The following is a 26,201-nucleotide window of genomic DNA, read 5'->3' as shown; positions in this document are numbered from 1 at the left end:
AAATACAGTGCTTTTTATGGCGAAGAGTTTCACTACCGCAAAAATACTCGTGTAGTATCGTCGTGAACAGTTGAAGAGATCACTCACGCGGCGCTTCGAAAATGGTCATAATTTATTATCAATACAAAAACAAACAAACAAACAAACCATCGTGCCGTTTCCCCGTAAGGGTAGGCAGAGAGGATAGAACGCCACAACACTCTATCTTTGCATACATATCTCGCTTCCTCTACATTCACACATCTTCTCATGCACGCGCGCCGATGATTCCGACATTTGACATGTCCATCTTTAAGTATTTGTTGGATTTGGTCATGCCATGTCTTTCTCGGTCTTCCTCTATTTCTGCATCCATCAACATTCGCATTGTAAATATTCTTAGCCGTTCTCTCGCTGTCCATTCGTTCTACATGTCCAAACCAGCGCAGAGCTCCTTTCTTGATTTTGTCGATAATGCTTGTCTCAGCCTTACATAATGTACGGATCTCAACATTTGTGCATCTATCGTTCATAGTTTTACCACACATTCGCCTGAGAGATCGCATTTCGACAGCATTCAGCCTACTTTCATCCCTGTTTTTCCAAGTCCATACTTCGCTCCATTACATCAGGGACGGGACCAGCAGTCCGTTGTGAACTGCCAATTTTGCCTCTTGTGACAAGCATTTATTTGCCAAGGTCGATTTAAGTGCACCGTTCACTCTGTTCCCGGCACTCACCCTCCTTTCAATATCTTTCTCAGTCATTCCATCCCTAGTGAACATACTTCCCAGATACACAAATTCCTCGACTTGTTTTAGTATAACTCCATTCACACTGATTTCACATTTAGTCAAACTTTCATTTCTTTCAAAAACCATCACATTCGATTTATCGACATTCATCAGCAAATCGCTTCTCTTATTTATTTATTTATTTATTTATTTATTTACGGACAAAGTCCATTATAAACATTACAATTAAAAGAAATTTTTACAAAGGAATAAAAAAATATAAGGAACAGAAATAAGCAGCAAAGACAGATGATAGATTTTTTAGATTAAGTAAAAAGCATAGGCTAACTATACAGATTCTTTAGCTGATTTGTAAAGAAAGACATCCTTACACCATAATAATCAAGATCTTGATGATCGTTCACCCGCCTGATCATTCTGGGCAAAGGCATACATCGTAGACCTTTGTTACCAAGAATTGCAGTTCCTCTTTGTTGTTAGCAAGGAGTACAGCATCGTCAGCATACAAAAGACAATTGACTTTTAAATCACCCATTTTTGCTCCCATTCTTAAGCCTTTCAGTTCTTTCATTCTTACATATAAATATAAATCCAGGATAAAGGCGTGTTACGGAAAAAACAACAGTTTATTTTTTACACATTTATTTATATATTGCAATAACTGGTTCTAAAATAACAAGTCAACATCTTAACTGTAAGACTCCAAGTATCGGGCCTTGAAGATCATGAAGATCATTTTAAGTAAACCCTCGAAGTATCCAACGGAAGATCTATTTGCTGAGTTAAAGATATTGGACGTAAGACAATTGTTTGTGAGGTGCCTACTACTTAAATTTTATGATAAATTAAGCGAGGTCAAAAGAACCCAACAAAATATAAACACTCGTTCAGCAACACAAATGAACTATATTGTCCCATTTGTAACAAGCGTAATGTATTTGCTCCAAAAATATTCAATGATTTATTGCCAAATATAAAAGTCTCAAAATGTAAAACAATTTTTTTAATAAAAATAACTGCACATATAAATAGTGTAGCGAGAGATATTTCGAAAAATATATGCAGATCAAAAAATGTAGTACTTTATAATTGGTACACATATTATTTATATTTTTATGTATTTCATTATTTTATATTTGTTTCTTTATTATATATTGTACTATATTATTTATGTTTAAGTAACATGTATTCTTGGCACATATATATACCTTATATTTGTATAATAACGATTTTTAATTTCTTACATTTGATTAGTTAGGCATTTATAATTAAGTAGTTTTAGTTTTTCTTTGTTATTGTTTTATTAGTATAGGACTACTAATGCTCTGAAATATAAAAAATCTCCATCTTAGAACAGGCAGAGCCATGTTAGATGGAGACTATCATAAACAGAGAACACTCCGTATTTATTTTCTATTCATTAGTTTAATGTAGATTCCCTGTTATTAAATATGTATACTAATTTTATGCAATATATATATATTTATTATTTTAATGTGTATTCGGGAAAGTACACGTCAAAGAAAATCGACTCTTAGGTCAGCATTTGATTCAGGCAGAGGAAAACTTGTCGAAATCCGGCGCTCCCCAAACACTAAGATTCGGAGGTCGTGCTTTTGCCGTTGCCGGCCCCTCTGCCTCGAACCGATTGCCTTTGAACTTACGAATCGTCTACTTTTATTACATCTCATTCTAATTACAGAGGTCCGACGACAAGTATCTTGGAGCCATTTCATGAAGGGATTTAAATACTGTCCAGCAAAGCTTGTATTTTATTCTCTCTGGGCTTTTCAACCAGTGCAAATCTCAAAGACGTGAGATGCGAGAATATTGTTTTACTCTCGTAATATAAGCCTTGCTGCTGCATTGAAAACAGATTTTATTTTTACAGAAAGAAGCTTGTATAGCTTTGAAACCAGTAGGTGGAAAAAATAAAAAATGAGTGGTTTAAACAAAATGTTTAATTCATTTTATTATAATGAATAACCACACATTTAGTGCTGAATATAAATATTTTATCTATAAATACTAGTAAACTATATCGAGAAATATTGATTTTTACCGACTCATTGTAATACGGGTTGCTTGTGCCCCGGTACGTATGTGCGTCACACGAGACAGGGAAATATTTACCGTGCGATTAAGCACTGTTGTTAATTGTGGCGATAGTCGCGTAATGATGGCGACATGATACCGCCATTATCCGAGAGGAGATTTAAGGGAAAACGCCCTGTCGTAAATACGAATTACAACAGATATTTATATATCTATTTATTTGTTATTTTAATATTTTTAATTAAAAATAGGATAGGAGCGAAGGTTTTCACGGTCGCTGTTATCAATTTGTTTGTTTTTTGGGTGATACCGTGGGTGTTGGATTTGTTCGACGTTTCGGAACAAATCATAGGACAAACAGGGCGCGCAGCAAAGAAAAGGATTGACGAACACAAAAGAGCGTGTAAACTTGGGCATCCTGACAAATCTGCAATAGCGGAACACTTTAAAGACACCCGACATTTTTTCGCCTTTGAACCGAAAATTTTAAATAAACCCAGTAATTACAGCGCACGAATAATAAAAGAGGCAATTGAAATACGCAGACACCCAAATGACATAAACAAAGATGACGGGCTTAAATTAAACTCAACATGGTTCCCAGCACTACATACTACAAAAATGAATAGAAATGTGCCTACTGCCGACTGCGACACGGTACAAATTACGAGTACTTAAACACTTACTTTGTTTTCTACAAAACACTCAGTTTACCCTGAAGATGGCTCCTGCAATGGTAGCCGAAACGTCGGAACAAATCCAACACTCACGGTATCACCCAAAAAAGAAACAAATTAAAAATAGGATGTCCCGTGTCGAAGGAAACTTTTAAGTTTGTAAGTGCAAATCCTTAATGGAAGTTAATTGCAATTTATTATAGAAATAAATTGATACTAGGCGATGAAACCGGTCACTGGATATTCTAAATTTGTGGATTAAAGTATCACTCGTCTTTTATTTATATAAACGTGCCTTAAATACATATCTATTAAATACTGACAGAATCCATTAAGTCATCGGCTATGCGAAGATATCTATAGTCCTTAAAATAAAGCTTGATTAGAATGACAGCTGTCAAACTAATGTCATTAGTGATAGGAAATTACTGATTACTGATCGTGTACCGATCAGATCGATTTTATCAGTTTTTTCATGCAAACATGAAACTCTGTTTCCAAAAAATTATATAAAAACGCGAAAACAAGCCTATTATAGTGTGTTTAACACAAATATTCACCAAAAAATAAAACATTTATACTTTTTTCATGAACAACATCAAATGAACTATTTTTTATTCGATCAATTTACATTGATCAATTTGTCCCATCTCTAACGTTTTTGAAAAATGATGTAACATTGTTAGGACGTCGTTAATATATAGGTTTATTTTTTATTATTAATAAAACATATAATACAAAAAGTACATATTCTACTCCCAGGAGTTATTAAAAAAACTTATTTGGGACCGTACATAATAAAAAAAAAAAATATTGACATTACATAATAAAGAAAACATTTTTGTATTAGAAACATAAAACACCATCTATGTAAATTACGTTAATAATTATCACTATCAAAAAGATTTAAGAAATATTTTTTAATTGCGACACTTCTGGATTTTTTATTCAATTTTTCGTGTTTTAGCTCATCGGGCAGTTTATTATATTCGGAATGGCCAATATTTTCCAAGGACCTACTGCCAAACTTTATTGAGCGAAACACATAAGATTCCCCCTGAGTAACGCAAATTTTAGTTTTTTTTAGTTTTAAGGCTGAGTGTGAATATAATTAGATTATAGATTATATATTAGACGTTACTAAAAAGTTATGTCGTCACTTTTCTGACAAATGTCATTCTAATCAAGCTATATTTTAAGGATTATAGATGTGTAGGCACTGTGATTGTATTATTTAAGGCAGTCACGTCCGAAATATTCGACCTTACCCGTCCTTTCAGGGGTTCGATACCTCCTTAGGCAGTTTAAATACGATAAGAATTAATCATTACAGACACAAAGGTTTCGATCGACCAGCAGCAGGTCAATTGTAAAATACCTTTGAGCACACTGGATTCAATCATAATTTCGTGCAAATATTTCATATACCCAATGACTTAAATCCGTAGCACGTGACAACAAAATAAATTATTTTAATTAAATTACAAATTTAAAAGCTTCAATTAAATTAACTTAACAATAGAATCACCATGTAAAGCGCCCTTGAGGTATTTTATTACGAAAATGGCGCTATATAAGTTATCCATAATAAATAAATAAATTAAATTAAAACGTAATAGACACGTTACAAGAGCGTTATCAATTTCATTTAATTTCGTAGGTAGAGTTCGCTTTCTTGCATCCTTTTACATAAAAACCAAATTCGCATAAATAATGTTGAAAGACTCCAACGAAATTTTTAAAGATTCATTACTACTACTACCATCACGCCATTTCCCCGTAGGGGCAGGCAGAGAGAATGGACCGCCACACAAGTCTATCCTGGCATACATTCCTAGCTTCTTCCACATTCATACATGCCCTTCGGTTCTGTCTGCTTTTGACATGACCAGACTTAAGATTTTGGTTTATCTGATCATGTCACGTCTTCCTCGATCGTCCTCGTCTCACGTTACCGTTTATTTTCGCCATATATACTTGTTTTACTATTCTTTCGTCGTCCATTATTGTTGTAAAGAGATTCATCTGATCGAATTATTTCACGTACTAGACAACGCCTGAAAACAATAGGCAAACATAGGCAAAACGGTGAATGTTACACAGCGTGTAAAGTGGCCACTTAAACCAGCCAACGACAGAGGCCCTGTTGTAGTATGTAAATCAAATATTGTTTGACTGAATATTCTAAATCTTGAATCTACAGGAATCTACAATTTCCGCGGAGATTTTCATAATAATTATTATTAAATCTCGTTCCCGTAATCCAATAATGGAGCATAAAATGCTCAATTATTATTGCCCATTTTAGTCGCCGTTCTCTGTAACACAAACACTGTTAAGGAATAATTAAATTTTATTACAAAAGTTACTTAATTTGATTATCAAGGCAAGAACTTAACGATCTCGATGTTATAATAGAAGAGAATTCTCCCTTTTAAGGCTGATTCCACCCCATAGGAAAAATCCACACGGTACGATAAACAAAGGGAGGATTGATATTAATTGTATAATATTTATTTTAATATTAGAGGGTTGTGTAAAAAATAAGGTTCTAAATTTTTTTTCAGATTTAAGGCATTTTTTATTTGAACTGAAAAATACATAATTGGAAAGCTTAATTTCTTAACTATTTTTAGCATAATCACCAGATTTTTCAACGCGTTTTTTTGTTTACGACTAATCCACTTTTGGAATCCAGCTTCGAAGAATTCCGTGAAGGAATTTGAAGATACACTGCGATTGGTGTACTAATGCAGTGCCCTATGCACCATTAGGTGCGGAAAGGTAATCGTGAAAAATAATGTGACCTCACTAAAAAGGGGTTACCCGTGCCGGGAACACTTAACAATTTACTTTCATTTTGATACTATAAAAAAAAAACAGAAACAATAAAATTTGTTCAAAACGTCGATTTAAGTTAAGCACAATCAGTCCAACATGCAGTTGTCTTTTTCGCACAGTGTCGGGGAGGCATTTGCGAGAGAGTGACAGGTAAACAAATGAAATAATTGTAAATATATTTCAAATTAAATTTAAAAAGTATTTATGTGAATAATATTTTTTTTATTTTTTTATTTTTTATTTCTTATATTTAAAAAAAATATATATGAATAATAAAAAGGAGTAAGATTACACGTCTTGCAGCTACTAAGCGTATAGACGATTAGAATGCTAGACCCCGTTTACAAAATTTAGGTATTTTAAAGTTGATATATGAAAGCTAGATAACCAATCATCGTGCAGCTACAAAGCGCATGGACGAGTGGAATTCTATCAAGTAAATAGTAAATAACCCATAATACTTACAATGCAATATTTTGAATAAATATACAGCCTATATATGAATATTTTTTTTATAAACCACTCTGAAATATGTATCCGTATATTCCTTAGGTTATCATATGACTTTCAAAAGCACAAAAGACACTTATCACTTCACCAAAAACAAATCACTACACACAACACACAAATAAACAGTAAAATAAACCAAATATTTTTGTAACAATATCATAGAACAGAAATTTTAAATGCCGGACACCGCATATCAAACAAAAATACGATTTATACCTGTAATATTATTATTATCGCGGATAATTTACACAGCGCCATTTTCGTCACATTAGCGTGCTTAGCAACATTGATTACATGCAGTATTAATTTCAATTAAATTAAAATTTGATGACAACATTTTTTTTATGAAAAAGAAATATTTGCGTTCTTCTGATTTACCCAAATATCTAATTTTTAACGAGTTATAAATAACTCACTATTAGAAAATGGAATCAAGTTGGGGTAGAGTGGGATTCGAACTACAGACATTTGGTCCGTGAGTCCGAGACACTAGCCACAGAACCACAACCCGATTTTAATTTAATTTGTCATAACAAATTACGATTTTTTCAAATGATTTAGATGATAACAGAATGGTTTAGATTTTTTTACAAAACATCACTTCACTCAAAGTATTTAATTTTTTTTACAAATTAATACTTAATGTCAATTAATAAAAAACATTTTCGATTGATAACATTAAACGTAAAATAATTGTTTTTGTTAGAAATCAATAAATTATTGAAAAGTTGGTTAAAAATGTTACCACAACAAGTCTTGTGCTTTTATATAAAACAGGACTGTATATACCAGCCAATTATCTATTGATATTTAATCAATTTAAACACGTGTGCGCCCTTAACACTTAATGATCTTTTACGGCATTTAAAATTTCTGCATATAATATGACAATATATCAAAACTCCCAGCAGCTATATCGTATTTGTGAAGTGCGTCCGTACTTCACACACGCGAAAAATTCAACAAATTATTTTAACGTTGTGACTTCGCGAATATTTTTTTTTCTTGGAACTTTATTTACTTTGTTTTCGTTTTTTATCGACAGTCGTCGCAAGCGGTGGGTAGGCTATGTGTCGTCAGTCGATACAATGGCGAACGTCAGTTGGTGCGCAAGGAGTCGATGCGAGGCGCGACCGCCCGACGCGAATACCAATCCCGGACTGAGGCGAACAGGCGAAGGCGGAGCGGGCAGGGATTCGGTATCTTGGTAATGAACCGTTTGACTTCCAGCAGGGCTGACTGTTCAAACGTCACAATAAACTGATTTCGTTTGTTATTTTAATGAGGAAGTTCAGTGCTAAGGGAAATTGGATATAAAAAATGATTTCTTACGCGCGGTAAAAATTAGAGCATTCAATTGTACGGTAAAGTTTCACAAAAATGTACGAGAAAAATAACAAAAACGGTTTTAATAAAAACGAATGCAAACAATAACCAACAATGAAGATGTTATGTTTAAAAAAAAATATGTCGTATTATCAGCGCTGTGAATATTTAACCTTTTATATTTCTAAAATTACTCAGAGGTTCTCTTCCGCTTATTCTCTGTCAGTTCTGCCGATTGGTCCGTTTACGGTTAGTAAACCGGATATCTCTCACAGCTCTCTTATCACTGGTTGATTCTTTTTTTTTCCATGAATATATTATTTACATTGAAGTATAATTACAAATATATACATTAGAAAAAATGCCCACAAAGACTTCAGCGTCTGAGCGTGGGCCATCCCTTTTTTAATTATTAAAAAGTTTATAGCATATAAAAATGGTATAAATTATTATTATTTGCTTGATCAGTGTGTCATTTGCACATCCCCATCCAATTATCCCATATTCCACCCAATTATAAGTCAGTATGGATTCAATACCTTCATTTTTATAAAACGGAGAGTGTCGTTATGTGTGTGTTATGTCGTTTCGCGTCTAGATTACTGTAATGGAATATACTCAAATCTCCAAAAATATCAAACTAATAAACTTCAATCTGTTTTCAATGCAGCAGCGAGGCTTATTACGGGAGTAAAAAAATATTCTCACATCTCACAACATCTTCGAGATTTGCACTGGTTAAAAAGCCCAGAGAGAATAAAATACAAGCTGTGCTGGACAGTATTCAAATCCCTCCATGAAATGGCTCCAAAATACCTGTCGGACCTTTGTATTAGGGAAAATACATGTCAAAGAAAATCTACTCTTAGGTCAGCATTTGATTCAGGAAGAGGAAAACTTGTCGAAATCCGGCGCTTCCCAAACACTAGATTTGGAGATCGTGCTTTTGCCGCCGCCGGCCCCTCTGCCTGGAACCGATTGCCTTCAAACTTACGAATCATCGACAGTCCCAGTCAGTTCAGATCCCAACTAAAATCCCACTTCTTTAGACTATCATACCCTCAATTTTAAATCTGGAAATATAATATATCACTTAAGTTTAGTTCGAATGTAAGTTTAGATTTACAATTGTAAAGCGCCCTTGAGGTGATTTTAATGAATTAAGCCGCAAAATATTTTTCAGTCTACACTCACTTAGAAGGTTGCAAAAATTCTTACCCATAAGTACTAAATGCACTCTTGTACAAGCATTACTACTACCCATTCTAGATTACGCTGATGTTTCCATGACTGATTTAAGCTGCGAGCAACTCGATAAACTTGAACGACTTCAGAATACATGCATAAGGTACATTTTTGGTCTTAGGAAATATGACCACATTTCTGATTATCGTAGGCAACTGAAATGGCTCAAAATTAGACAGCGGAGAGACTATCACTCCCTCTCACTTCTGTTCAATGTACTTCATAGTCCTAACGCTCCTATATACCTGCGTGAAAATTTTCAACGCTTATCAGTTCATGGTTTACCTCTTCGTTCTCATTCTCAAGGCACTTTCTTAATACCCATACACAATTCCTCTTTCTTCTCCAACTCATATAGTGTCCATGCGGCTCGACTGTGGAATCATCTCCCATCCACCATCAAAGATGTTACTACATTATCTCTGTTTAAATCACGTCTGAAGAAACATCTCCTTTCTCTTCCTCAATCTCTCCTCCTTTCTTTTTTCCTCTTTCCTCTTTTTTTCCTTTTTCCCATTCAGTAATAGTTTTGATTTAAGGTAATTTATAAACAAATACGTTTATTTCTATAATTATATATTTTTAGTTTTTTAATCTTTATTTTCTATTGAATATGTTCTGTAACTTGAATTATAAAAATTAAACTTTTATTTTATTGGTTGGTTGGAAGAAATTGCCATTTTGCAATAAGCCCGCCAATGTACAAATAACATTATGTACAAAAAGTTAAATAAATAAATTACAAAAATTACAAAAATGAAAATCAGCCGAATATTATTATTATTATTATTATTAATGTTACATAATGATAACAGTCGTTTGTATAATACAATGAAGCAGTATAACCAACACGTTCGCCGTAATTCAACAATGTTCACCTTTCTATGTAATTGAATTATTTTACCTGCACTCTTGAGTTTATCCGTTCCGTCTCTTTATGGCGGAATTAAACAACACTACGTTTTATGGTCGACTCGGAAATTCATGAAAGGTGTTACATGGATCAGAAAACGTAAGAAATTCGTCAGGAATCTGAACAAAACTCGGAGCGAGAAATCGTCGTCATTTCTTGCATCAATGAAGTGATACTCCGATTGCAGCGTACCTTGATCATTTCTGATACACTGAAGGTAAGGTGATCACACTTACGCTGATGGGAGCGGTGCTTTATCGAAACTATAATGAACATAACAGGTGAAAGAATTGAAGGAATATATTTATTTTTATTTATTTAACTTTTTGTACATAATGTTATTTGTACATTGGCGGGCTTATTGCCAAATGGCAATTTCTTCCAACCAACCAATAAAATAAAAGTTTTATTTTTATAATTCAAGTTACAGAACATATTCAATAGAAAAAAAAAAGATTAATAAGTTAAAAATATATAAAAATAGAAATAAACGTATTTGTTTATAAATTACCTTAAATCAAAACTATTACTCAATGGGGAAAAGGAAAAAAGCGGAAAGAGGAAAAAGGAAAGGAGGAGAGATTAAGGAAGAGAAAGGAGATGTTTCTTCAGACGTGATTTAAACAGAGATAATGTAGTGACATCTTTGATGGTGGATGGGAGATGATTCCACAGTCGAGCCGCATGGACACTATATGAGTTAGAGAAGAAAGAGGAATTGTGTATGGGTATTAAGAGAGTGCCTTGAGAATTAGAACGAAGAGGTAAACCATGAACTGATAAGCGCTGAAATTTTTCACACAGGTATATAGGAGCGTTAGGACTATGAAGTAGATTGAACAGAAGTGAGAGGGAGTGATAGTCTCTCCGCTGTCTATATTTTGAGCCATTTCAGTTGCCTACGATAATCAGAAATGTGGTCATATTTCCTAAGACCAAAAATGTACCTTATGCATGTATTCTGAAGTCGTTCAAGTTTATAGATGTTCAAATATGGGCAGAATGGTGAATGTTACACAGTGTGTAAAGTAGCCACTTAAATATATATAGTCGGATAACTTATATAGCGCCATTTTTGTTAAAATCACCTCAAGGGCGCTGTACAATTAATAAATATCCCAGTACGTCTTGCAGCTACAGAGCACATGGACGGTTGGGATTCTAGTTCCTCGTTTTCAATTAAGATCAATCAAAAATTATAATAGATAGGAGCCAGATTACAGGACGTCTTGCAGCTACAGAGCGCATAGACAGTTAGAAATTTAGCCCCCATTTAAACATTTTAAAAATTGACAAATAAATTTAGTGTATTAATGATATTTTAAAAAATAAAAAATATGAATAGTAAAAAGGAGTAAGATAACATCACGTCTTGCAGCTACTAAGCGCATAGACGATTGGAATTCTAGACCCCACAAAATTTAAGTATTTTAAAGTTGATATATGAAAGCTAGATAACCAATCATCGTGCAGCTACAAAGCGCATGGACGAGTGGAATTCCAGCAAAGTTAAAACAATATCCATAAATTTATAAAAAATAGAGCATAGTAGTAAATTGGTCAAGTGTTCATTAAACCAGCTATTGACAGGTCATAAGCCCCGTAGATGCCTAGACTTCTTATATTACCTTCTCCTAAATGTTTTTCATCTCTGTTATAATATGTTAATATAAACAGCTCCCAGGGAGTTGAATCCAGTCCTTGTCTACAAAAATTTGCACAAACTTAAAACTTTTTTATTTTATTTTCTATTTATTAAATCATACATTTTTTTATACTCCCAGGAGTTACAACAAACCCATTTTGGGACAGAATAATATTTACATAAAGGTATATTTATATTGTTAATGTAACAATCAATGTATTCAAAACAAGATTTCATTGATAATTTTCGGGTTTCGGGGAATATTATTTTATAGATCGTATTACGCTTTTTTTATTTTTGAATACATTTCCATTTCTTTTTAGGTTGTATTGTGTATATTGTGTATATTTTGTATATTTTGTAATATTTCAAAACTTTTAAATATTTTTTTTATTTGTATTATTTAGTTATATGTAATTTTCGTCGTCCTAGCGGTGTAACGATCAGCGCGCTTGCCTACCATGCAAGAGGCCTCGTGTTCGATTCCCGACATGGTTAAAATGAAATATTTATTTAAAAGGGGGTTTTCACGCTATAATATTTTTAAGTCCCTGGACTGGTACCTGAAGCGTAAGACTGATCATATTATCTTCATTTAACAAAAAAAAGCGATAAAGATACGCTGAAATTGGTGAACCAATGCAGTGCCCTATGCACCATTAGGGGCGGAAAGGGAATATATATTTTTTTGAGTTTTCACTGGGAATCGAACCTAGAGCCTTCCGTGCGTGAGTCAAGCGTCTTAGCCATTACACCACGAAAGCATTGCACGAGACAATATTTTCTGAGTCAAAACTTGTCGGGTTTCAGTGGTTAGTTTTCTGATCCGTATAAAACAGATTTAAGCCTCGGTGCGATAGAGCGCAGTATGAGATTCGGTTTTATAATGTTATTCTGTCTAGAGAATTCCTAGTGTCGTTATGTTTTCATGGAGATTTTCCACCTTTCGTTTATACAGTGCTGGATTAACAAATTACATATTATGTACATATTAAACGCTCGATAATTTTTAAGAACACTTATAATCTCGTGCATTCGACAATTTTGATAACACTGTTCTAATACTGTACGTTCGACAATTTTTATAGCACTGTTCTAATATACGTGTGCGTTTGCCAAAATATAAGCAGGGATTATGTCTGATGTTATCAAACATTCAAGTGTAGAAACACCCTTTGAAATCAATATTTCACGTCAACCTATTCGGCAATTGAACCCAGGACCTCAACTACTACTTTTTCCAATCGATTTTCTTTTTCAGGATTTTTACCCGAGTAGCCATCGAGTCAAAAACACTCGTCCAGGTTTCTGTGTGTAAGAATTAAAATGATTGGGCTTGTTTAAAAATCTGGGATCCAAATTGCTTATTAGAAAAACTAAGACCATTATTTGCAAAACTCTCCTCAGACCGGTAATTGCATATGGTGCCGAATGCTGGGTTATGACCAAAATAGATGAAAATATGGTTTGAGTATTTAAAAGAAAAATATTAAGGAAGATGTTTGGTGCCAACCAAAACGGAGTGTGGAGGAGACGGTTTAATCATGAATTAGAGGCGCTGTATGGCGAACCCAAATATTGCACAATTCGTCAAAATAAGAAGATTACAATGGTTGGGCCATGTGCACAGAATGAATGATAACCGTTCCAAAAAAGATTCTTTATACCACTTTGAAAGGCAGACGAAGCAGGGGCAGACCAAAATTGAAATGGCTGGATAATGTGGAAAGTGACATTAGAGCAATTGGCCTGACGAACTGGAGAAGAGCCGCAGGGTGCAGGGAGGAGAATGGAGGCGGATTCTGGAGGAGGTCAGGGCCCACAGCGGGCTGTAGCGCCACTGATGATGATGGGGGTTCTGTGTGAGGTGTCTGGAATTTTATACTAGACACTTATTTTACGCACAAAGGAAAACAATGATGACATTCTCCGTTTTTTTTTTCGTGTTAAAATTATGCAAAAAAAAAAAACATAAATGAAAGGATAATTGGACATAGTTATGTAGAAAGCGTCCAACCCTCAAAATGCTAAAAATGAGTAATATCGGTTTTGACAGCATACTACGATATCTTTATGTGCTGAAAACGTCCAAACTCCAAATGCTTCCAAATTTCTAACCCACATCAAGGCTTTCACTGTTATATTAACTTTAAAAGCGTTCAAGTGGTTTGTCTGTTTTCCGCGGCTCTTTTTTATACATATTTTTTTATTTCTTTAATTGGGAAAAAAGCATAGCACTCGGAGTTGGACGTTTTCAGCTCATAAAGTTATTGTTATATGATATCGAAACCGGCATCAACTCATTATTCGCATTTTGAGGGTTGGATGCTTTCTGCATAACTAAGTCCAACTATAACTCTTTTAACTAGAATCCGAATGAAAGTCAATCGTTTATTTATCAAATAAAAAAAAAACAAATAGCGTTAATTTTTATGTATTAAAATATTCAACATAATCAAGTTTTTTTTTTAAACGGATTAGTTCGAATTTTAATCATTTATGGGCTTTAGCCCTAATTTAAGTTTTATAAGTTTTAAACTTGATGTTACCGCATGGGTAGATATTCAATTAACAACCTTCCGGTTGCACGTTCAAGTCCATCAAATACTTGAAGATGGACATGTCAAAAGTAGGAATAATCGGCGTGCGTGCATGAGAAGATGTATTAATGTAGAGGAAGCGAGGTCTGTACGCCAAGATAGAGTGATATGGCGTTCTATCCTCTCTGCCTTGCGGGAAAACGGCGTGATGGTTTGTTTGATTGTTTGTCGTCGAAGCGAAATGAGAGTTTGATACACTTATAGATCATTAAATGCTAATGACAAAATAACTCAAAAACGCGACAAAATGAGTCACGGGGGTAGGCTTTGCACGGCACTTTGAGGAACTAAAAACAAGAGCCAAAAATGAATGAGATACGGCCATTGATTTGAGCTTCGAAACCTTTGCAGTTGTCAATGGTATTTTTGTTTCTCTATTCATTGGCATATCTAGCTCTTTTCGGATCAGTGATGAAGATCGCCATCACAGTTTTAACACGCCTTATCAACATTTTTTGCCAATCAACGAATTATGAATTGAATATGAATTGAAACTGAAAGGACCAAACGACAAGTAAAAATCGTGCGTTTGACACTTACATTATAATTTGTTCGCCACCCGTTCGAGTCGCTGGGTATTCGGTATCATATTCGCTCTGCATATTACATAATGTCGCGTGTGCTTCATGTCTACGTACTACGTTCGCGCGTGTCCCGTCATAAATCTGGAGGATTTACGCCCCCCTTTGCTCTTAGCATTTATATTCAACATGTTTCATGAACGCAAACAGAACAAATAAGGAAATTCATATTAGGTACAATGAAAAAAATATTTTTGACTAAACCAAATTGTCCAAGGAGAAGAATAAGATTTTTAATGTATTTGCAGGCATTGCGAAGGTGAAATAATTCACCCATATAAATCTCGCATTCCCATAAAGAAAGATTTCTGATTTTTTTACTTTAAAAGTCAACAAATGAAAGCGGTTTTCATTATGTATTACAGGCGGTTTCTGACCAAAAACAAAAGCACTGGCAGTGCATTTCTTAACATGTATAATTTTTTAACGAAAGCATTTTAAAGTTTGATGGGCTCTGAAAAATCAATTAATCATCAAACTAATTCTAGTGCCAGTTTGTTAACTCAATTATTAACGACGTAACAAATTTACGTCATTTTGCAAAAATGTAAGGGATGAGACAAATTGATCAACCTTAATCGATCGAATAAAAAACACCTCATTTGTTGTCTATCATGAAAAAGGCGTATTTAATGACTCATTCTTTAGTAAATAATTGTTTTAAACACATTATAATAGGCTAGTTTTTACGTTTTTTTTATATCAATTTTCGAAAACAGTCTCATGTTTACACGAAAAAACTGATAAAATCGATTTGATCGGTACATGATCAGTGATCAAAAATTTCCCATCACTAGTGACATTAGTTTAACAGCTGTCATTTAAATCAAGCTATATTTTAAGGACTTTAGTAATCTTTCAACCGACATGACATACCACCTTCATACAACGCGTAGGGAAAACTCTGTCACATCCGAACCCACGATGATCAGTATGAGCAAGAAGACATTGGAAAATTAAAAAAAATTTAAGAAGCGTTTCAAAACTAAAAAAATAGTCATTTTAAAAACCGAATGGCTGCTTAGTGAGGAACTTCAGCCCTACGGGAAATTGGATACAATTTTTTTTTCTTACGCGCGGTAAAAAATAAAGCATTAAATCACGGCAAAGTTTCTTAAAAATGTAAGATAGATTTTTAAAATGTTATTTTGTCATTGTCGACTGTTTGTTTGTGAATTACAATCTTGATTATTATGGGGCACCCCTGAGAATCTCCCATTTCTCAATTCCATACATAAGTATCGGGACTAAAACCCCGTTGTACACTGCCAATCTAGTTTTGATCGACACATTTTTACAATTAATTGCCTACTGTGCTTGGTCCGTCGTACAATTCGTTTCCTTCATTCACTCTCCTTACATTTTCAAAATACTGTGAATTATATTTTTGAGTGTTCACATTACATACATTTATTAGTAAGTTAGCGGAATGATTTGCGCATCAAATCTCTCATATTGCCGACCACGGCGACCACACGCGTATATCTACAATTCTGCTAACTACTATCTTCTATGGGATAAGGCTCCGCGCACAAGACACGTCCCGGCAATCAGCTACTGTAGTTATTATAGTTAGCTGATGGACATGAAACAAAACTGTGAACGTATTACAGTGAGACGATATAAACTATAAAGACGTTTGTTGATATGCTCAACGTGTTTTTTTTCACGCGAAAATTCAAACTACATTTTGTCGATAGCACGATTCGCAATCGATAATAATATAGATAATACAGTGAATAAATCACTGAAATTACTTGGCTTTATTAACAGAATATCCTCTGATTTTACTAATGTCCGTACGATCAAAACTCTTTATTGCTTAACTGTTCGCCCTCTTCTAGAATATGCCTCCTAGAATAGTAGTCTAGTCTCCATTCTATATCAATCGCATAAATCACATCGAATCAGTCCAACATCGCTTGCTTCGAAAAGTAGCGTGGATGCTTGGACTAGAGATAGGTAATTATTCTTATGTTGATATAGTCAATGTTCAATACTTCTAGTCTACAAAAACCTAGAACTAATATTGATTCCATATATATGTTCGGCATACTAAATGGTATAATCGATGTTCCATCATTACTGGGACAAGTAAAATTCAATATTCAGACTCGTAGGTTGAGAAACAATGAAGTCTTGTTCATCGGTCAGCATAGAACAAACGATTCTCAGTGTCCAGGCGGATGAAGAATACAGTTATGTGTGTGAAAAAGAACCAGAACCCTGGACGAGTGTTTCGACTCGGTGACTGTTCTCATGTAAAAAAAAATCTGAGTATTCTTGATACTCCGCGTAGGATCTTTATTTTGTGAATGTGAAATCACATATATTACTCCTTAGTATTGGAAGATTCTTTTGTAAGGTCTGTCAGAAAAAGGAAAATTACACTAAACCTAACATTTATTAATCTAAATCATTAGTACAAATGGCTTACCTATAAAGAGTTGGTCGATGGTAGCTAAAATAAACTAACTCGTTCCGGGGATACAACTGTACTGAGCGCGCGCCGTGCCCACACAAGCCCAAATTTAGACCCTCACGCGCAGCGCTGTGACGTCAACTCGCAGTCCCCCGCTAGCGACAAACTATTTTCGGTAGTCGACGAAACGGGCTATCCAGTCATAGTGTGAATTGCAATATTTCGTAGTTCTTAGACTGGCACCTGAAGCGTAAGACTGTTCACCTTGTCTCCGTGCAACAGATGATCGAAATATCCCAATGCAGTGCCATATGCACCACCAGGTGCGGAAAGGGGGATTTTAAAGGTGATATAACTATCATTTAATATTAATTTCCGTGTAAAACTAAAAGCTCAGCTAAAATTTTGATACAAACATAAAATTTCGGGGTTGAAAATGCGGAGTATATCGACAAATATCGGTAAATTTCTTATCGTCTCACGGTAATCGAGGGCTTGGCCAGCAGTCGAGTTGAGATTGGCTTAACGATTTTGCACTTATCAAGGGCAAACTGGAGCTTAACACCAGCACAGAGGTGGGGGAATTATTATTATGATGGCTATTTGTTTGTTAGCTACTCCGAATGTGACAAGCGACGAACAGCAGTGATAGTTAGCAGAGGACAATACAATAGATGTGAGAATATTGTCTTGTTCCAGATCCGTGACAATACAATACGGCTGCAGTTCACATGTGGCGGCGCGGCGAAAATGAATACACAACGGAGTTTGTTACGAGCGAATTTGAGAAAAATAATATGTATTCATTTTATACAAAGATGCATTGGAATAGTTATAGAATTAACTAGACAATAAAAATGTGCGGGAGCGAAAATAATTAATTTACACTTCTTAAAAATCAATATTTATTTTTCTCTCTTCCTTAAATATAATATGTACTTGTCCCGGTAGTGACAGATCACTCCGTCGCGAAATTTCCTTCATTTTTGTTTGTAAAAGTTAGAAACTGATTAAAAAGGCAACTTTTTAGACCACTTTCATTTTTAAATTCGAAAAAAAAAAATTCGGCCCACCCAATTCGACATTCCCGTCTCGAAACATATTTCTCCGTTTCTGTTGAGAACTGAGACGCATAATTATAACATTTTGGTTTCACTTATCAGCGGCCATTTTCGCCACCTGCGAGAATAGTGACAGGGACTAAAATTGGCGTGACGAGCGAATTTGTTACGCCTGCATAGTGCGTCCCACTCTCGTCCTATGTTCGCCCTCAGAGCGGAAAGAGACAACGACACTGGTAATATAATAAATATACAATAATTAATGTATTACTAGTAAAAACTTTATGTAGGTATATAGGTACCAAGCGTTTAAATTTAACACTTTCATACCTGAATCAATCCCTGAAAGCAAAAATATTTTGTATCATGTTCTTACAAGGTTACGTCATTTTGTAAAAATGTTAGAGATGGGACAAATTGATCAATGTAAATCGATCGAATAAAAAAAAAAATTCATTTGACGTTGTTCATGAATAAAAGTATTTAATGTCTTATTTTTTAGTAAATAATTGTTTGAAACACATTATAATAGGCTTGTTTTTGCGTCTTTATATCAATTTTCGGACGATTGTATGAAAAAACTGATAAAATCGATTTGATCGGTACATGATCAGTGATCAATAATTTCCCGTCACTAGTGACATTAGTTTGACAGCTGTCATTCAAATCAAGCTTTATTTTAAGAACTATAAATTAGGAGCAATAATACGACACGTCCTCCAGCTACATAGCGAATGGACTGTTAGTGGACTTACCTATTAACGAAAATAAAATATAAAATAATTTGATAGTAAATAAAATATACAAATGGAAGCTAGATTACGAACGTCTTGCAGCACCAAAGCGCATGGCCGAATGACATTCGTGAATATTGAAATGAAACAGCCGGCGTGAAAGGGTTAATACGGGCCGCGTGGGTACTGGTTACTGGTGTAACGAAAGCAGTTATGAATTATGATGGATCGCGCTGTTTGATTTGAAATTCGGGTGAATGAACTGTAAATTAAATTAAATTGTTATTAAAATAATGTAGGTACTCGTAATAATATTTAAGCATGCCGAATCCGTGTAGCACAAATTTCCTGGTATAGAAAGCCACACCATTCTGTGTGTACTATTATTATTTTTTTGAACAATAACAAACTACTAGTTTGATGAACGTCTCGAAACCGGTACACATAAAAAGTCTGTAAGTGGTTAAACATATACTATAGTATTTTGACAGCTGTCAAACTAATGTCATTAGTATATACAGGGCTTATTTTTTTAAAATTTATTTCTTAAGTTAGCTTATATTAAAACTAATATAAACTATTATGTACATTTACATCATCAATATATATTTACATTTCCTTACAGTAACTTATACATTTATTTTTAAATTCTTTCAGACACTTTTCATTCTTCATACATTCAGGCATCTCATCATACATTTTTAAACCCTTATACATCAAACAATTTTGCGACTCAGCTCTTTTCAATAATGGTAGTCTTATTTTATCCTTTTGTCTAGTAGCATATTCATGACAATTTTTGTTTAAGACCTGTCAATGGCTGGTTTAAGTGGCCACTTTACACACTGAGTAACATTCACCATTCTGCCTAAATTTGAAAATCTTTATTTGTTTATTTATTCATTAAAAATTACAAAATTAAATATTTATGAACTTATTAAGGCTTTTTAGGCTATGCCCGTGTCAAGCCACAATAAATAACAATAAAAATACGTAGTAAAATTAATTAGATCAAATTATAATGACATATAATCACAATCTAGAAAAAAAGGTAAATGTAATAAATAATCAAATTCCAAAGAGTACAATGCAAAAAAGATAATCAGAAATAATTTTTGAAATATAAATTATACAAATTAAGAATCACACATTATCAAATATACAAAATAGTGGTATCATTAAAATCAACAAAATAATAGTAAAATATAGTAGTATTAAAAAATACAAAATAAGAGCATCATTTAAATCAACAGAAATTAATAATTATTCCAACAATTCTTTCATCTGTTGATGTTTGTGAAGTTAAAGAGCTGAAACCTTTATTTATGCTGGTGAGATTCATTTAATTGAATTATTTCACCTACATACTAGGCAACGCCTGAAAATTTTATTTTTTCAATTTCTATACTTCTTCATGGACCAGGTAATTTATCAACACAGGTCATAAGCCCTGTAGATGCCTAGACTTCTATATTACCTTCTCTTAAATGTTCTTCATCTCTGTTGTAATATGTTAATATAAACAGCTCCCCAGGGAGTTGAATCCAGTCCTTGTCTACAAAAATTTGGACAAACTCAAAATATTGTTAATGTCATTAGTAATGGGAAATTACCGATCACTGATCAAATCGATTTTATCAGTTTTTTCATGCAATCAGGAAACATTGTTTCCAAAAATTGATATAAAAACGCAAAAACAAGCCTATTATAGTGTGTTCAAGACAATTATTCACCAAAAAATAAGACATTCATACTTTTTTCATGAACAATATCAAATTAATTATTTTTTTATTCGTTCAATTTACATTGATCAATTTGTCCCATCTCTAACGTTTTTGCAAAATGATGTAACCTTGTAAGAACGACGTTAATAATTAGGTTTATTTCAGTTTTAAAGCTGATTTTATATATTTATGTTGATTTATGTGTCAAGCATTGTATCCAAAAAATAAATTAACAAGCCAGATACGAAAGATTTTTAGTGTGTCAATATAAATAACACCTTTGACGTTACTACAAAGTTATGTCGTCACTTTTTCTGACAAATGTCATTCTAATCAAGCTATATTTTTAGGACTATAATATTTACTAACAGTAGTTAATAACTTCAAGTCTTATCTGTATGGAGCCATCGATATGTGTAAAAAATATTTTTTAGTTATGACAAGATAAGGGTTGACCTTTCCCTTACTGTCCTAAAAACACCTTTTCGTTACGGTGCTGTGTAGTCACTACATATTTTTAAAAAATAAAGATTTAAAAAGGGAAAAATGGAATAATTATAAGGAATGGCTTTGATTAACCATAATTTAATTCAAATTTGATAATATTTCAAATCTAACTGCTAGAAGCATGAAAAAACCATTGGGTATCGCTAACGACTCGGCCGAAACGCGCACCCACGCCATCTTCCCGAAAGCTACTAAATAGCTAGTACTGGACTACGTGACTTACTCTGCGACGGGCGTAAATTCTTTACTGTTTTCTTCATACGCAACAAAGCGAAACATTGGTATACTGTGAGTATACTTTTGATGATATTTGTAATGTATCCCCGATTTCCGATAGAAAAAAAATTGTGCAGTAAGATAACAACACGTCTTGCAGCTACTAAGCGTACAGACGATTGGAATTCTAGACCCGATTTTCAAAATTTAGGTATTTTAAAGTTGATATATGAAAGCTAGATAACCAATCATCGTGCAGCTACAAAGCGCATGGACGAGTGGAATTCCAGCAAAGTTAAAATGATATCAATAAATTTACAAAAATAGAGCACAGTAGTAAGCTTATCAAGTGTTCATGCCAAGAAGTAAGCTTTTGTAGATAGTAGGTAGATACCGTCGCCATGTGATAATTTCTGGAAACGCACGTGTGTAGTTACTGGGGGATTATGCCTATTGTTGCAATGACTTGGTGTCCATTTTGGTCCGTATTATTTCGTTTTATGAGACGCAACATACCTGTTCAATTCACTTTTTTACATGAATATTACACAAACGCGTGTATGAGCGGTTTGATTGATCATTTCGTATGTTATTAGAAGGCAGAAATTTGAAATATTATGTATTTATCGATAAATGTCAGTTCACTATTAGTAGCACTGTTGTAATTTATTAATTATGGGTGTAGTGTTCCAAATAGCAAAATTTAGATACTTTCGCGTCAAAAGCTGATGCATTCTTAAATTAGCATATACCGATGAAGATAGCCGTTCATAATCGCGGCCCTGCAACGCAGTACGCCTTTCTTGATTTTGTCGATAATGCTTGTAGCCGTTAATTACATTACTGAAATAGATGGATATTCAACATATATACACATATTGCGATGCGGCGACATTATGCAACGGTATATATTATGTAGGTTATAATTTATAATACAATATTTCAGTACTATTTCCGCTGCACACCGGATGCGATCCAAAAACGGTGTAAACAGCGCGGGGCAAACTGCCGTGCCGAGGAAGTCGTTTCGTAATACTGTCATTATGTGGTAATCGCGATCGAGTGCAGGCGAAAATGAACCCAATGGACAATGAAATCAATTATTGACAATGACGAATTTCAGGCTGCAAAAATAATAGGCGAATAAATCTAAGCGCGCCTAAAGAAATATTGAATGTAGATAATAGATTAAAGAAAATACAGATACGCGTGGGAAGCTCTTTTTTACCCGGGGACACGTTCTACGCAGTAGGCGCCGTGTAGAAAGAGTATACTTAATATTAGTGGCCGACTGAAATTTCTGTTTCGGTCAAAAATTGGCCGAAACCTGCGGTCGGAAAGTGTGCGATTACGATCGGCTGTACTCGGGTGGGGAACTAGCGCAGCTAGAGATATTGGATTGTTGTCCATTCAAATAATTAGTTATTGTATTGCCATTGTCTAACATTAAAAAAAAAAAAACTAGAGTGGTTTTGTGATTTTTTTACTATAGTTAGTAGTTCCAAGATCTTTCATAATATTTATATTTTTGTAATTCCTTTATAGTAAATAAGTTAAAGTTCCTAAAGCGTACATTGAAGAACTGTTACATATAAGTTGTATGATGAACAATATCTAAATATAACAAATTGTCGGGGTTGTAGAACAACGACGTGTGCGATTTTCTTTAACTTTACTTAAGCGGTTCATATTTTTTTAGACACTGTGTCACAACTTGGTATGTACAAAAATTTGATACTTGGGTTAGTTATATATATATATATATATATATATATATATATATATATTAGAAAATGGTCATCAAGTTGGGATTCGAACCAAAGACCTTTGATCCGTGAGTCCGAGACATTATCCACAATACAAAACAAGATGCTTAATCCGATATAAATTTCCCCGAAACTAAAGCCATTTTCAAGATAAGTGAACACATTTAGATTTATCAACAATATTTTGAGTTTGTCCAAATTTTTGTAGACAAGGACTGGATTCAACTAAAAGAACATTTAAGAGAAGGTTATATAGGAGTCTAGGCATCTACAGGGCTTATGACCTGTCAATGGCTGGTTTAAGTGGCCACTTTACACACTGTGTAACATTCACCATTCTGCCCATATTTGAACATCTATATTCCTTCAATTATTTCATCTATTGATAAATCCACCTGGTCCATGAAGAAGTATCGAAATTGAAAAAAAAAACATTTACAGGCGTTGCCTAGTATGTAGATAAAATAATTTAATTAGATGAATCTCACCCGCATAAATAAAGGTTTCAGCTCTTTAACTTCACAAACATCAACAGATGAAAGAATTGAAGGAATATAGATGTTCAAATATGGGCAGAATGGTGAATGTTACAGTGTGTAATGTGGCCACTTAAACCAGCCAATGACAGGTCATAAGCCCTGTAGATACCTAGACTTCTATATTACCTTCTCTTAAATGTTCTTCATCTTTGTTGTGATATGTTAAATTTGGATTGTTTATAAGGGAAGAGACCATTGCAGGAGACTGCTGCGAGACATTGCATAGATTTATATACTACCGAGCAAGTTGTCCAGATTATGTTAAAAGTTTTGATTTTCATTCTTCTTTAATAATATGCATGTTTCCACTTTCCATTATCTTGAATCCCAACAGGGCTCTTGGCCTCATAGAGTTAGGGATACGTTATTATTTTTTTGTAATATATATATACAGTGGTGCCTCGCATAACGAACGCCTCGCACAGCGAACGCTGCACACAACGAACTTCCTTTTCGTTCATTTCACGATTCATACAACGAACTTCGCTTCACACAACGAACTTCGCTTCACACAACGAAGTCGCCCACTTCACACGATCACTGCCGATTTATTGCATCCTTCCGCGCAGGCAGTCGTTAGTCACTGAGCAGTACGCTTAACTTACGCACGTGTCGCAGCAATCGTTCATCATTACAACGAAGTCGCCCGATCTTCTACGATCACTGCCGATTAATTGCATCCTCCCGCGCAGGCAGTCGTTAGATTAGAATAGAGGATTCAGGAAGAAGCAGTAGTTGATGACACAGAAGTGGTGAAGGACATCATCACAGTGGCCCAAAGGTTGGAATTAGAGGTAGAGGAAGAGGATGTAGAGGAGCTTATTGAGGAACACAAAGAAGAGCTGACAACTGAAAAGCTCCAAACACTTCTGGCCCAACAACAGGACAATGCTCAAAGGGAAGCGTCATCTGATAACGAGGAGCAACAATCAAACAATCAACCAATTCCAACTGCTGACATCAAGAACATCCTGGTCAAATGGAAAGCAGTTCAGGAGTTTACCAATGCCCACTATCCGGATTCCGCTGAAGCAAACAGGATCAACGACCTGTACTCCGATACTCTTGTCCGTTATTTCCGGCAGATGTTGAAGAAAAGAGAGAAACAAACGACTTTGGACAGGTTTTTCACTGCACCATCGGCCAAAAAGCGGAAAATGGATGAAGATGTGCAAGATTCGATTATTTCTTAAAATTAAAAAATGTGTGTTTTTTTTATTATGTTTTTAGATGTATCTAAATAAAAATAATAACAAAAAATTTATCTTTTTTTTATGTCATCTTACCATATTTTATGCTACAGAACGAATTATTTTTTTTAACATGTATTGTTATGGGAAAACGCGTTTCACATAACGAACTTTTCGCATAACGAACTTGCTCCTGGAACGAATTAAGTTCGTTGTGTGAGGCACCACTGTATATATATTTGAATGAATAAGTTAAATAAAAAATATATTATTAATATTAATATTTGACGTTTTTACATTTTTAAAAATGCGTTCACAAATATTAATTTAATCAATAAAAAAATCTTTATGGATGGTGTTTATTACCGCTAACGCTAGCGACATCTATTAGAGCACAGCGTTGCTAACATTCAAGCCAATAAAATTACACTGACTGATGGATTGGTTCGAATCACGGATCGTTGAAAACCTGAGTATTAAAAATATGGAACTTGGAGGAAACACGGTATGAGCTACGTTTTTTTTTACACACTCTAAATCTGTACCTCAGAGGCGGACGGATGCAAATCCAAACGTCAAATGTTCAACAAAAGCCTGAAGAATCTACTTTCTCTAAGTGATTTATAATAATTAAGAATAATTATTTGTATTTACAGTATCGTAATACATTGGTTCATCCTATAATTCCTAAGTACGTCCTGAACTCCTAAACGGATAAACCGATTTACGTGCGGTTTTCAGAGAAATATAAATCGTTGCGCTGTGCGTGTTCGTAGATATTAAAATCTTCAATCTAATGTGTAAAAGAGAAGTAAGGAGCATAAACGTTTTATTCATCGATCTACCAGGGTTGCATTCGAGGAGAATGCATTTCCAAAAAAATGGAAAGATGTTGTTTTTTGTGGATCTCAATCA

The 26,201-nt window shown here is 34.2% G+C and overlaps 1 long non-coding RNA gene across 1 annotated transcript; it reads right to left on the bottom strand.

The window, feature by feature from the left end:
• Nucleotides 1-6,119: 6,119 nt before the first annotated feature.
• Nucleotides 6,120-8,774, bottom strand: LOC148274557 (uncharacterized). The gene is made up of 3 exons (XR_015824279.1): nt 7,839-8,774; nt 6,773-6,918; nt 6,120-6,332 (listed from the first exon to the last, which is right to left on the bottom strand). It is a non-coding gene; the product is annotated as an uncharacterized LOC148274557 (long non-coding RNA).
• Between the last annotated feature and the right edge of the window lie 17,427 nt (nt 8,775-26,201).

The sequence above is a fragment of the Micrasema longulum genome, unplaced genomic scaffold (assembly GCF_059751315.1).
Source record: "Micrasema longulum isolate JH-2025_06_02 unplaced genomic scaffold, ASM5975131v1 h1tg001624l, whole genome shotgun sequence".
Taxonomy (NCBI): Eukaryota; Metazoa; Arthropoda; class Insecta; order Trichoptera; family Brachycentridae; genus Micrasema; species Micrasema longulum.
Note: the sequence above shows the minus strand (reverse complement) of the source record. Positions and strands in the feature narration are given on the sequence as shown.